Source organism: Aquarana catesbeiana, linkage group LG02 (assembly GCF_042186555.1).
Source record: "Aquarana catesbeiana isolate 2022-GZ linkage group LG02, ASM4218655v1, whole genome shotgun sequence".
Classification (NCBI taxonomy): domain Eukaryota; kingdom Metazoa; phylum Chordata; class Amphibia; order Anura; family Ranidae; genus Aquarana; species Aquarana catesbeiana.
This window is the reverse complement of record NC_133325.1, coordinates 627,967,489-627,981,087: the sequence shown is the minus strand read 5'-3', so window position 1 is coordinate 627,981,087 and position 13,599 is coordinate 627,967,489. Positions and strand designations below refer to the sequence as shown.

Below are 13,599 nucleotides of genomic sequence, written 5' to 3'. Positions count from 1 at the left end.
TGAGGAGAAAAAAAAAAACGGTGACCGGCTTCTGTTTACTTCCTGATCAGCTGTCATTGAATGACAGCTGATCATGTGGTAAAGGACTCGCTGTGATTGGCTCTTTAGCCTGTTCTGTGATCAGCCGTGTCCTGAGGACTTACACCCCCTGAGCAGCGTGATCAGGGGAGGACGTCTATTGACATCCTCCCGGCACTAGAAGCCCGCGCTGAAGCCGTCATTTGGCTATAGCGTGGGCGGAAAGTGGTTAAAGCCCAATTGAAGTTTAACCAAAAAGTACGCAGAAACATTTAATACCGAGCAAAAAGCAAAGCTAATCTAAGTCCACCTCCCTCTCTCATTTCCCCAACAGGTGTTCTTTATTTTACATAGGACAGGGCTGATAACACTGCTTGAGACTTCAGTGCAGCAGAGTGGTACTGCATGGGAAATGCATGAAGTAATCTATCAGGACCTAAAGAGCTTCACCCAAAAGGAAAAAGTTCTGCTTTAAGGCCCCCCCTTGTTGCTCTATTGGAAATGGCATTTGGAGGGGGAGCGGGTACCTGGTTTTAACAGTTCTCCTCCCCCTTCCCTCCCTGCAGTCTTCTGGGACACGTCACAGATCCCAGATGACTGATGGACCATCCAAAATGTGCTTCACGCCTTGCGCATGTGAGGTGGGCACCTAGCTGTGAAGCTGCAAGCTGTCACAGCCGGGTGCCCACAGTTAAAGGGGTTGTAAACCCTCAAGGTTTTTCACTCTAAAGCATTCTATGCATTAAGGTGAAAAACCTTCTGTTGTGCAGCAGCCCCCCAGAGCCCCCCTTTTACTTACCTGAACCCGATTGTTCCAGCGATGGGGAAGAGCACAGCAGCTCCAGCCGCTGTCTCGGGTCCTCACTGGACAGACTGATAGCAGCAGGAACCATTGGCTCCCGCTGCTGTCAATCAAATACAGTGACATGGGATCCAAAAACCCTTGCACAGAGGGTTTTAATTTTCAACTATCACTGGAGCTTTTTTTCCTTCTTTCACAAGTGTAGTTGTGCAAAGAGAACTGTAATGCTTTCACACAACATTGCAAAATACTGGATGCCAAGTTCTTCGATATATTGGTGATGGAGGTCAGCCGGTGACTGAAGGTGAAACATGACTGTTCTACAGTTTGCTAATCAAGTTCAGACTTTGGTCAGCACTTTTCAGAGTTTTGATTTCTTAACCTGTCAAGCATTATCTAGCTACAATTCAAACATTACATATTAACTATCGTATTATGTGGACATCACTGTATAATCTGTGAAACACGGATTTCAAGGTTCTTGTCAAACAGAAAACTGCAGAATAATGGACACCACTTCACTTAAAAACATATTTACTTGATCTTACCCCAGATTCTCTGAACTGCTAACTAACTAACTAACTCACTGCTCGTTGGTTACAACATCAAAGTGGAACTTTAGCCAAAACTTTTTTCCTGTTTTGGATGGTGGGTTAAGGTTTATATTGATGTCCCCCAATTTCTTCTAATATACTGTCCTGAAGCAACAACAGGAAGCGAGAATAAAAACCTCCTTCAACTGCTGCCTATCACCAGAATAGGTGTCTCCATTGGGAGATTTCCCCTTTAATCCTGTTCTGGTGACAGCTGTACATTAGTACATTTCCTTTCACTTCTTGTTCTAGTGACAATGATCATCAGGAGGGAAGAGGAAAGGGAACCTGTCAAGCAGAAACACAGGCAGCTAAAAAACAGACAGAGGTTTTAACATTCCTTCATTCTGTCTCCTATTAGAATAAAGGTTTTTGGCCATTTCATTTGGCCCTTGCACCTCTCCTGCAGCACCCCCTTCATCTCCGTTCCCACCCTGCCTCAGCAGTGATAAGGACAGAACTCCTTCGCTTCTCTGTGCGGTCGCGGAGAGGCTCATCTCTGATGCCCCCCACCCCGTCTCAGCAGCAGAGAGGACGACTGAACTCCCCCTACAGATTCTGCACCTCCCTGTACAGTTGCAGCACCCCCTCTTCTCTGTGGATAATAAAATATAGCGCTCACAAAACACAATATAAGTGACAAAAAAGTTCAAATAAAAATCCAAATAAATGCAACTGAAGTGTTAGTCCACAATGAAGTAGGTCCAAAAAAATGCTTCAAAAACTTGCAGGAGTACAGTGACACCCCCTTTTGCATCCCCACTCACCAGAACAGGACGACCCCCAGCTTTGCAGTCCAGGGGTCACTTCAGGCTTGTAAATTGTAGATTCCAATAGGAGGCTCTCAACAGGATACACAGGCACCCAGAAATGAAAAGAGGATGGACTAATAGTGAAATATTGTTATAAAAAAGTTGATTTAATACGCATAGGGATTGGTACGTACAAAAAAAACGGTTAAAAGCAGGCATGGATATAGAGCTGTAGATACTTGGACAGTTTCTTGTAGCCGTTGGCTCAGAGTTGCCCTGCATATCTTAACCACTTCAGCCCCGGAAGGATTTACCCCCTTCCTGACCAGAGCACTTTTTACAATTTGGCACTGCGTCGCTTTAACTGCTAATTGCGCGGTCATGCAATGCTGTACCCAAACAAAATTTGCGTCCTTTTCTTCCCACAAATAGAGCTTTCTTTTGATGGTATTTGATCACCTCTGCTGTTTTTATTTTTTGCGCTATAAACAGAAAAAGACCGAAAATTTTGAAAAAAAATGATATTTTCTACTTTTTGTTATAAAAAAAATCCAATAAACTCAATTTTAGTCATACATTTAGGCCAAAATGTATTCGGCCACATGTCTTTGGTAAAAAAAAAATGTCAATAAGCTTATATTTATTGGTTTGCGCAAAAGTTATAGCGTATACAAACTAGGGTACATTTTCTGGAATTTACACAGCTTTTAGTTTATGACTGCCTATGTCATTTCTTGAGGTGCTAAAATGGCAGGGCGGTACAAAACCCCCCCAAATGACCCGATTTTGGAAAGTAGACACCCCAAGGAAATTGCTGAGAGGCATGTTGAGCCCATTGAATATTAATTTTTTTTGTCCCAAGTGATTGAATGACAAAAAAAAAAAAAAAAATTACAAAAAGTTGTCACTAAATGATATATTGCTCACACAGGCCATGGGCATATGTGGAATTGCACCCCAAAATATATTCAGCTGCTTCTCCTGAGTATGGGGATACCACATGTGTGGGACTTTTTGGGAGCCTAGCTGCGTACGGGGCCCCGAAAACCAATCACCGCCTTCAGGATTTCTAAGGGCATAAATTTTTGATTTTACTCTTCACTACCTATCACAGTTTTGAAGGCCATAAAATGCCCAGATGGCACAAAACCCCCCAAATGACCCCATTTTGGAAAGTAGGCACCCCAAGCTATTTGCTTTGAGGCATGTTGAGTCCATGGAATATTTTATATTTTGACACAAGTTGCGGGAAAGTGACAAATTTGTTTTTTTTTTTTTGCACAAAGTTGCCACTAAATGATATATTGCTCACACAGGCCATAGGCATATGTGGAATTGCACCCCAAAATATGTTTAGCTGCTTCTCCCGAGTACGGGGATACCAAATGTGTGGGACTTTTTGGGAGCCTAGCCGCGTACGGGGCCCCGAAAACCAATCACCGCCTTCAGGATTTCTAAGGGTGTAAATTTTTGATTTCACTCTTCACTGCCTATCACAGTTTCAGAGGCCACGGAATGCCAAGGTGGCACAACCCCCCCCCCAAATGACCCCATTTTGTAAAGTAGACACACCAAGCTATTTGCTGAGAGGCATGGTGAGTATTTTGCAGCTCTCATTTGTTTTTGAAAATGAAGAAAGACAAGAAAAAAAAAATTTTTTTTTTCTTTTTTCAATTTTCAAAACTTTGTGACAAAAAGTGAGGTCTGCAAAATACTCACTATACCTCTCAGCAAATAGCTTGGGGTGTCTAATTTCCAAAATGGGGTCATTTGGGGGGGGGGGGGTTGTGCCACCTGGGCATTCCATGGCCTCCGAAACTGTGATAGGCAGTGAAGAGTGAAATCAAAAATTTACGCCCTTAGAAAGCCTGAAGGCGGTGCTTGGTTTTCGGGGTCCTGTACACGGCTAGGCTCCCAAAAAGTCTCACACGTGGTATCCCCGTACTCAGGAGAAGCAACAGAATGTATTTTGGGGTGTAATTTCACATATTCCCATGGCATGTTTGAGCAATATATCATCTAGTGACAACTTTGTGCAAAAAAAAAAAAAAAAAAAATGGTCTCTTTTTCCCGCAACTCGTGTCACAATATAAAATATTCCATGGACTCGACATGCCTCTCAGCAAATAGCTTGGGGTGTCTACTTTCCAAAATGGGGTCATTTGGGGGGGTTTGAACTGTCCTGGCATTTTATGCACAACATTTAGAAGCTTATGTCACACATTACCCACTCTTCTAACCACTTGAAGACAAAGCCCTTTCTGACACTTTTTGTTTACATGAAAAAATTATTTTTTTTGCAAGAAAATTACTTTGAACCCCCAAACAATATATATTTTTTTTAAAGCAAATGCCCTACAGATTAAAATGGTGGGCAATTCATTTTTTTTTTTCACACAGTATTTGCGCAGCAATTTTTCAAACGCATTTTTTGGGGAAAAAACACACTTTTTTAAATTGTAATGCACTAAAACACACTATATTGCCCAAATGTTTGATGAAGTAAAAAAGATGATCTTAGGCCGAGTACATGGATACCAAATATGACATGCTTTAAAATTGCACACAAACGTGCAGTGGCAGCAAAATAAATACATTTTTAAAAGCCTTTACAGGTTACCATTTTAGATTTACAGAGGAGGTCTACTGCTAAAATTACTGGCCTCGATCTGACCTTCGCGGTGATACCTCACATGCATGGTGCAATTGCTGTTTACATTTGATGCCAGACCGACGCTTGCGTTCGCCTTAGCGCGAGAGCAGGGGGGGACAGAGGTGTTTTTTTTTTTTTTTTTATATTATATTTTTGCTTTTTTATCTTATTTTTAAACGGTTCCTTTCATTTTTTTTTTTATAAATCATTTTTATTGTTATCTCAGGGAATGTAAATATCCCCTATAATAGCAATAGGTAGTGACAGGTACTCTTTTTTGAAAAAATTGGGGTCTATTAGACCCTAGATCTCTCCTCTGCCCTCAAAGCATCTGACCACACCAAGATCGGTGTAATAAAATGCTTTCCCAATTTCCCAATGGCGCTGTTTACATCCGGCGAAATCTAAGTCATGAAATGCTCGTAGCTTAGAGGCTAATTAGAGGCTAATTACCCACTAGGATTGCTTTTACATGAAAGCCGACCGCTGGCTGAAAAGAATGATACCAAGATGATACCTAAACCTGCAGGCATCATTCTGGTATAGGAAAAAGTGATTTTAGCCCGGATCAACCTCCAGATTAAATTAGTTAATTGGGTATAGGCAGATATTCATCCAAAAAAAAAAAAAAAATTGTAATAATGGGTGCAGTTTGGGTCGCCTTATAAGGCATACAAAAAATAACAAGGAAAAAGAGATTCCCCAAAGAAAGGCAGAAACCCAAACACAATCTGTCAAAAAACAATATATTTATTAAGCTATAAACACCACACAAAGAATACAAAAATAGGCAATTATGGGCAAATCAGGGAGGATATCAATTGACTAATTAAAATTGATAACGTTATCATTAAAAACAGCGGAGCCGCGGCCAAACATACCCCATACACACACCAATCACAGCAACAGATTCTAACTAGGTCAGCTAGTAATTGGATAATGTAAGACCTCAGATAAGTCCAAGTACAGGCGGTGTGGCGGTGTGGGGGTGGGGTGGATGAATGTGGATTAATTTGGTAATATTGCAGGGAAGTTCAGTGGTTTGAACACAATTGAAAATTTAGTGCCAGACCGGGAGCTGAACAGTGGTATATACAGGCTGACCACAATGACCGGTAAAACCTATTAATGGCAGTGATAACTCAGGACTTTCAAGCAAAGCAGTTCATCCGGACAGCAGGCAGTAGGGGGAGCATGTACGGTAAGGCTGCACTGATATCATAAATTGGAGTAATACATCTCTCACCAGGTAAATCAGCAGCTCACAGAATCGCAGGCTCTACCCCGAGTGGTCACTTGTAAACAAAGACTGTTGCGTTTGCTTGCGCCGTCAGGTGGAGAAAGTCCCGCTGTGTTAGTGCCTTGTATCAGATGGTATAGGTCGGTCGTCAGCTGTTGGTTCCCGGCAAAGCATTCAAACACCCTGTGTTCGCGGCTCCGAGATGACGTGCTGACGTCACGTGCTGACGCGTTTCACCAGCCAATCACCGCTGGTTTCGAAACCAGCGGTGATTGGCTGGTGAAACGCGTCAGCACGTGACGTCAGCACGTCATCTCGGAGCCGCGAACACAGGGTGTTTGAATGCTTTGCCGGGAACCAACAGCTGACGACCGACCTATACCATCTGATACAAGGCACTAACACAGCAGGACTTTCTCCACCTGACGGCGCAAGCAAACGCAACAGTCTTTGTTTACAAGTGACCACTCGGGGTAGAGCCTGCGATTCTGTGAGCTGCTGATTTACCTGGTGAGAGATGTATTACTCCAATTTATGATATCAGTGCAGCCTTACCGTACATGCTCCCCCTACTGCCTGCTGTTCGGATGAACTGCTTTGCTTGAAAGTCCTGAGTTATCACTGCCATTAATAGGTTTTACCGGTCATTGTGGTCAGCCTGTATATACCACTGTTCAGCTCCCGGTCTGGCACTAAATTTTCAATTGTGTTCAAACCACTGAACTTCCCTGCAATATTACCAAATTAATCCACATTCATCCACCCCACCCCCACACCGCCACACCGCCTGTACTTGGACTTATCTGAGGTCTTACATTATCCAATTACTAGCTGACCTAGTTAGAATCTGTTGCTGTGATTGGTGTGTGTATGGGGTATGTTTGGCCGCGGCTCCGCTGTTTTTAATGATAACGTTATCAATTTTAATTAGTCAATTGATATCCTCCCTGATTTGCCCATAATTGCCTATTTTTGTATTCTTTGTGTGGTGTTTATAGCTTAATAAATATATTGTTTTTTGACAGATTGTGTTTGGGTTTCTGCCTTTCTTTGGGGAATCTCTTTTTCCTTGTTATTTTTTTTTATCATTCTGGTATAACCACTCAAAGTCGTGAATGGCGTACCTGAAGACAAAAAAATGGTTAACAATAAAGCACAGTAAACAGTAAAGTATAAAAAATTGCATACCTGAAAAGGAAACATGATAAAACATAATAACAATAAAACATTGCAGAATAGAATACAGTAAAAAGAGCAGAACAATAGAGAGAGAATATAGAGAGAGAGAACAATAAAACAACTATTCTTTTTTTTTTTTTTGTGTTTTTTTTTTTTTAACAATGTTTTTGTAACTGTAACCTTTATAACTGTAACCGGTTGCAGGTTCGGGTCTCTCAAAATGCGATGGCATTTTGGGAGACCCTGTGAAAGTGTGCCTAGTCTGTGCAATGCTGTACCCTACGCTAATACGCAACTAGTGAATGGTAGCGTTCAAAACATTCACCAATGCAAAGACCAGGATTGTCAGGACAGGAGGGACAATAATAGCGGGTATCAGGCCTATATCCGCGCTTTCTGCAGACACAACATCTTTTTTGGGGGGGTTCGTTGGGTAGGGGTACTCGGGAGGACATAAAGAAAATGCCTCTCATGCAGCTGACTGCATTTGGTTGGGGATGTGAATGGGGGAAATACGGGCGCTGCAGAAGTGGTGGGTTTCCAATTAGGATTGGCGAGTGCAGCAGGAAGGGCATTATGGGCACGACGGGCCTGTGTTTGTCTTCTTCATGGTGGCAGCGGGACACTACTTGTGCTTGCCACCTCACCAGCTTGAACTGCATTTATGGGACTCGCTACGTCACCAAGTGTTACTGCAGTGCTGGTTTGACTACGACCGGGGTGTACTAGGCCGCTGGTGCTTGCCAGTTCACCAAAAAATCAGCTACCAAAAAAACTGTTATGGGGCGTACACACGGTCGGACTTTTCATCTACAAAAGTCCGACAGCCTGTCCGACAGACTTCCGGCGGACTTGCAGCAGACTTTCTAACGAACGGACTTGCCTACACACGACCACACAAAAGTCCGACGGATTCGTACGTGATGACGTACACCGGACTAAAATAAGGAAGTTCATAGCCAGTAGCCAATAGCTGCCCTAGCGTGGGTTTTTGTCCGTCGGACTAGCACACAGACGAGCGGATTTCGGGGTCCGTCGTAGTTACGACGTAAAGATTTGAAGCATGTTTCAAATCTAAAGTCCGTCGGATTTGAGGCTGAAAAAGTCTGCTGAAAGTCCGGAGAAGCCCACACACGATCAGATTACCAGCCAGCTTTAGTCCGTCGGCGTCCGTTGGACTTTTGTAGACGAAAAGTCCGACCGTGTGTACGCCCCATTAGCGATCGCAGGGATCAGGCCTGACTCTGCGAACGCTGCAGTTATGCGTTTAGTGTTTTGTAAGTGTCAGTGATCGATCGATACTGCACTTGGGTGGGCTGGGCTGGGCGGAGGGGCAAAACGCAGGTGCTAGCAGGTATTTGGGCTGATCCCGTTAACACTGCGTTTTTGGGAACCCTAAACTGCTGGGGACGCTAGTATAGATCTGATCGGATCAGATATTGATCCGTTCAGATACTATACCACTAAGGGAGGCGTATGCTGCGTGCGTGGGTGTTTGCGGTACTGGCGCTAACCTGACGCTACTTGGGGCTGGTGCTTGCCAGTTCACCAAAATGCTACCAAAAAAACTGTTAGCGATCGCAGGGATCAGGCCTGACTCTGCGAACGCTGCAGTTATGCGTTTAGTGTTTTGTAAGTGATAGTGATCGATCGATACTGCACTTGGGTGGGCTGGGCCGGGCGAAGGGGCAAAACGCAGGTGCTATGAGGTATCTGGGCTGATCCCGCTAACACTGCGTTTTTGGGAACCCTAAACTGCTGGGGACGCTAGTATAGATCTGATCGGATCAGATATTGATCCGTTCAGATACTATACCACTAAGGGAGGCGTATGCTGCGTGCGTGGGTTCTAGCGGTACTGGCGCTAATCTGACGCTGCCTGGGGCGACGCATATCACCGCCGGGTGATCAGGGGGCTAAACCTTTATTCGGTAATAAACGGCGGGTGCCCTGACACTATAAGAAAAAAACGAACTAACCGTCGTTACCCGTAACAGTTATACGGTGATCACTGGTGAAAGGGTTAACCAGGGGGCAATCAAGGGGTTAAAACATTTATTCGGTAGTATATGGGGGTCCCTGTCGCTATAAGACGCTGACGGCGAACCTATATATTTACCTCGCTAACTAGCGTCACCAGTGACACTAATACAGCGATCAGAAAAATTATCGCTTAGTGACACTGGCGACGGGTGGTGATCAAGGGGTTAAAACTTTATTAGGGGGGGTATCCTAGACCTAAAGGGGGCTAACCCTAACTGCCCTACCACACTAACTGTCACAAACTGACACCATGCAGTAATCAGAAAAAATAAAATAAAATAAAAAAAACTGCTTGGTGTCAGTGTGACGGGGGGATTGGGGGGTTATGTGTGCCTGGCATGTTCTACTGGGATGTGTAGTGTTGTGCACTCACAGTGAAGTCTTCTCTCCTCTGCGCCGGAACGGAAAATACCGAGCTGAGGAGAGATGACTTCACATCCCCTGCCTCTGTGTACTATACAGAGGCAGGGGAGGATTCTGATTGGCTGGGAGCGATTGCGAGGGGGGGCACGAATGGATGGCCTTCCCCTCATCACTGAACGCTCCCAGACCAAAGCCGACCGCCTCGGGCATCGGGGTGGGGGTCCGATTGGACCCCCCACCCCCGGGAAGGCAATCACGTACCAGGTACGTGATTTTGCCTGCCCGTGCCATTCTGCCAACGTATATCGTCGTTAGGCGGTCGGCAAGTGGTTAGAGATAGTAGGAACCTCATGGAATTGTTACAACAAGTAGAGGTTAATAAAGGTGACATACTGGCCAGCATTGATGTCAATTCTCTATATACCAATATCCAACAGAAACATGTTGTTGAAGCTGTGGTATGGGCCCTAAATAGTACGAAGATGAAAAACAAACAAAAAGATTTTTTGGTTCATGCTTTAGATTTGGCCATGAGTCATAACTTTTTCTGACATGACAAGCAGTTTTATAGGCAAAAGAGAGGGGTAGCAATGGGGGCCAAGTAAGCCCCCTCAGTTGCCAACTTGTTCATGAGTTACTGGGAAAAAGATGCCATCTTTAGTAGTAATTTCCCTCAGCTTAAGTTTTACAAGCGTTATATTGATTACATCATTATTGTTTAGGCAAGATCAAATGAGTCATTTTTACGTTTTTTTGTCAAAAATTGGTGAGAATAGATTTGGTATCTACTTCTCAACAACTTCTGACAATCAAAGCATTAATTTTTTGGATTAAGTCATCTTCAAAGAGAACCATCAACTGTCCACTAAAACCTATTTTAAGGAAGTGGACAGAAATGGCTACATTCCACTAGGAAGCTGTCACCACCCCCGATGGCTTTGCACAATTCCTAAAAGCCAATTCCTGTTCTGGTGAGTGGGGATGCAAAAGGGGGTGTCACTGTACTCCTGCAAGTTTGTGAAGCATTTTTTTGCACCTACTTCATTGTGGACTAACACTTCAGTTGCATTTATTTGGATTTTTATTTGGACTTTTTTGTTGTTTTCACTTATATTGTGTGTTGCGAGCGCTGTATTTTTTTATCCACATTTATCCAAGTGATTAGCACCTTGTCTACAGCAGCTGCATTTCATTATCACCTAGTTGTTTCCATCAGCGCAAGTTTATATTTAGTAATATATTTTCACATTTTACCCCCTCTTCTCTGCCTCCCCTGGTCTCGGCATTTAGCAGATTCCGGCAGCTGATTCCAACCCTCTTCTGGTCCTCCTCCAGACTCTGCATTTTCTGCTTCCCAGCTCCACCCCCAGCTTCTACCAGACAGCAGCACAAGCTAAGGGGGGTGGCACTGTGATGTGGGGGACTCTTGAATTCTATTGGGGGGCTCTTGAGATCTGGTGTAAGAGGGGTGGGGTGGTGCTCTGGACATCTGCTTATAATTATTATGAGAATACTACAATTTTATGGCAGTTGAAAAGGATCGCATACTACTGGCATCATTCACAGGAAACTTTATTGGAGACTGCTCAGACAGAACCATGTTCTGTCTGAGCCATTTCCAATTACTAAAACCAGCAATAATCAAATGCAGAAGCAATTATTTAAAGTATAATTAAAGGCAAAAAAATGTTGGGTTTTGGATGGAGTGGATAAGAATTAGAACACCTGTCAGTTTTAACCCTCCCCGATGCTATCCAAAATGAAAAAAAAAAAAAAAAAAAGTTTTGTCTTTAGTTCTACTTTAATATGATAAAGAGTAGATAAATCTATATAGTCTTACAGATAAAACCAGACCTTTGAGGGCAACCATAATGCTGATGTGGCGATGAAAAAGGAATACATTAAGATAAAAAACCTTCTGCCTTTACAATCACTTATATTTAAAAAATTGCGGTCTGTGATAAAGGTGATAAACCAAAAAAAAAAAAAAATTCATAATCAATATGGTGACCAAACACTACATAATTCAACAATTTAGACATTAATCAAGTGTCCATATCAAAAGATGTGTGTTCATGTCGTACCCCAACAAAATAAACACAGTGCTCCCAGTGACAAAATAAAGATGAAGATAAATCCGTTCCACCAGTGAAGTCATTAAATGTGCCTCTTACCAGATCCGCTTGATCTCTGAGGTATAGATGATGATAAGCCTGAGGTAAGAAGGTGAGCCTGAGGTATCCCTGTGTGTAGCTTCATCCGGTGGATATGCCGACCTCCATTGCAGATGGATAGGAAGCCTGAAGATTCACATCCGATTATACAGACACGCTATATACTTCACACTCGATCTGTGTCAAAGATTAAGCCAAAAGGAAGCCTCGTCGCATAATATTTAAAAACTAAGGGGTTATTTGAGCTAAATATTGCACTTACAACAAAGTATGAGCAAGTAAGCAGTAGAAAGAGGATAATCTGACCACATAATTAACTGTAGACACAGATAAGGGTTACATGACAGCTTCTTACTCCTCCCAACGCGTTTCCCCATAAAAGGCTACGTAGTATTTAGCTCAAATAAACCCCAAGTTATTACATATTATAATATTATATATATTATTCCTTTTGCTTGATCTTTGACACAGATCAAGTGTGAGGTGTATAGCGTGTCTGTATAAATCGAATGTGAAGCGGGGACGCCAATCTTCAGGCTTCCGATCCATCTGCAACAGAGGTCGGCATATCCACTGGACGAAGCTGCACACGGGATACTTCAGACTCACCTTTTTTACCGCAGGCTAATCATCTCCTATAACTTAGAGATCATGCGGATCTGGTAAGAGGCACATTTAATTATTTACAATGACTGGATTGGTAGAATGTCATCAAATTTTTATTGCCACCTAAAGGAACCCCCTTACAACAAAGTATAAAAGAAGGTTCTGCAATGAAACAATCTTATGCTTACCTGTCCTACCACCAAACTTCAAGAGCTATGGTGCCCAGGAAATCTTCTGTAGCCAACACATTTCTAGGTATGATGGATATCTGATCCTCGATCAAGAGGTTCCATCTGCTAGTCAACGCATTACACATTAGTTACATAGGGGCTGGTGTAAGGAACCCAGCATGTTGCAGGGGTTCAGGAATACAAACACTCCAAGAGGTGTGTCAAATGATCAAGATTCTCCAGGAAATAAAGCTACTAAGAGCAAAGATCAATGGTGGGACAGGTAGGTATATCATCTCTTCGTGAAAAGGTAACCTTCTTTTCTAATATTGAGACAGGATTGCTTTAAAGAGGTTGTAAACCTCCGGAAAAAAAAAAAAGAAAAAAATCCTGCAAGACAAAGGCATAATGAGCTAGTATGCATCACATACTAGCTCATTATGAAATACTTACCTCAGAACGATACCCTGAAGCGTTGGCACTCCGAGCACATCTTCCATAGGAGTTACTGCTGGGTTTGTTGCTCCGGCGCTGCGATTGGCCAGAGCCACGATGACGTCAGTTCTGCACATGCATGCGGGAGCCGCCGGTCACGGCACAAGTCCTGAAGAAATGGCCCCTGCAGCCCGTTTCTTCAGTGCGCATGCGCCGATGACGTCAGCAGCAGCGCATATACTGAATATCTCCTAAACTGTGCAAGTTGAGGAGATATTCACGGTACCTACAGGCAAGCCTTATTATAGGCTTACCTGTAGGTAAAAGTAGTGTAACAGAGTTTACAAGCAATTCAGGGCCTCATTAACCTCTATACACAAGTTTTGTAGGGCTTGTGGTAACCTACACATGTGGGTGTGAATGGACCATTCTATTTTCCCTTTAAAAACTCATTAAACTGCAATGCATAAATATGAACAGACAGATAGGAAAGAATCGGAAGCGTAACTTGCTGATATGCGTTCCAAAAGTTTTTACGACAATACGGAGCAGTGAAACCGTGAGATAATGT

At 43.2% G+C, this 13,599-nt stretch overlaps 1 protein-coding gene across 3 annotated transcripts in view; it reads right to left on the bottom strand.

Moving 5' to 3' along the window:
* Positions 1-13,599, bottom strand: part of ASMTL (acetylserotonin O-methyltransferase like) — a 107,900-nt gene that overhangs the window by 75,223 nt on the left and 19,078 nt on the right. Inside the window, exon 1 of one of the 3 annotated variants that reach the window (XM_073616416.1) lies at positions 2,181-2,299. The exons of the other annotated variants lie outside the window; for them this stretch is intronic. The gene's annotated coding sequence lies outside the window, so the exon portion shown is untranslated. Of the gene's footprint in view, positions 1-2,180; positions 2,300-13,599 lie in introns of those variants that run through there. 3 annotated transcript variants of the gene reach the window in all.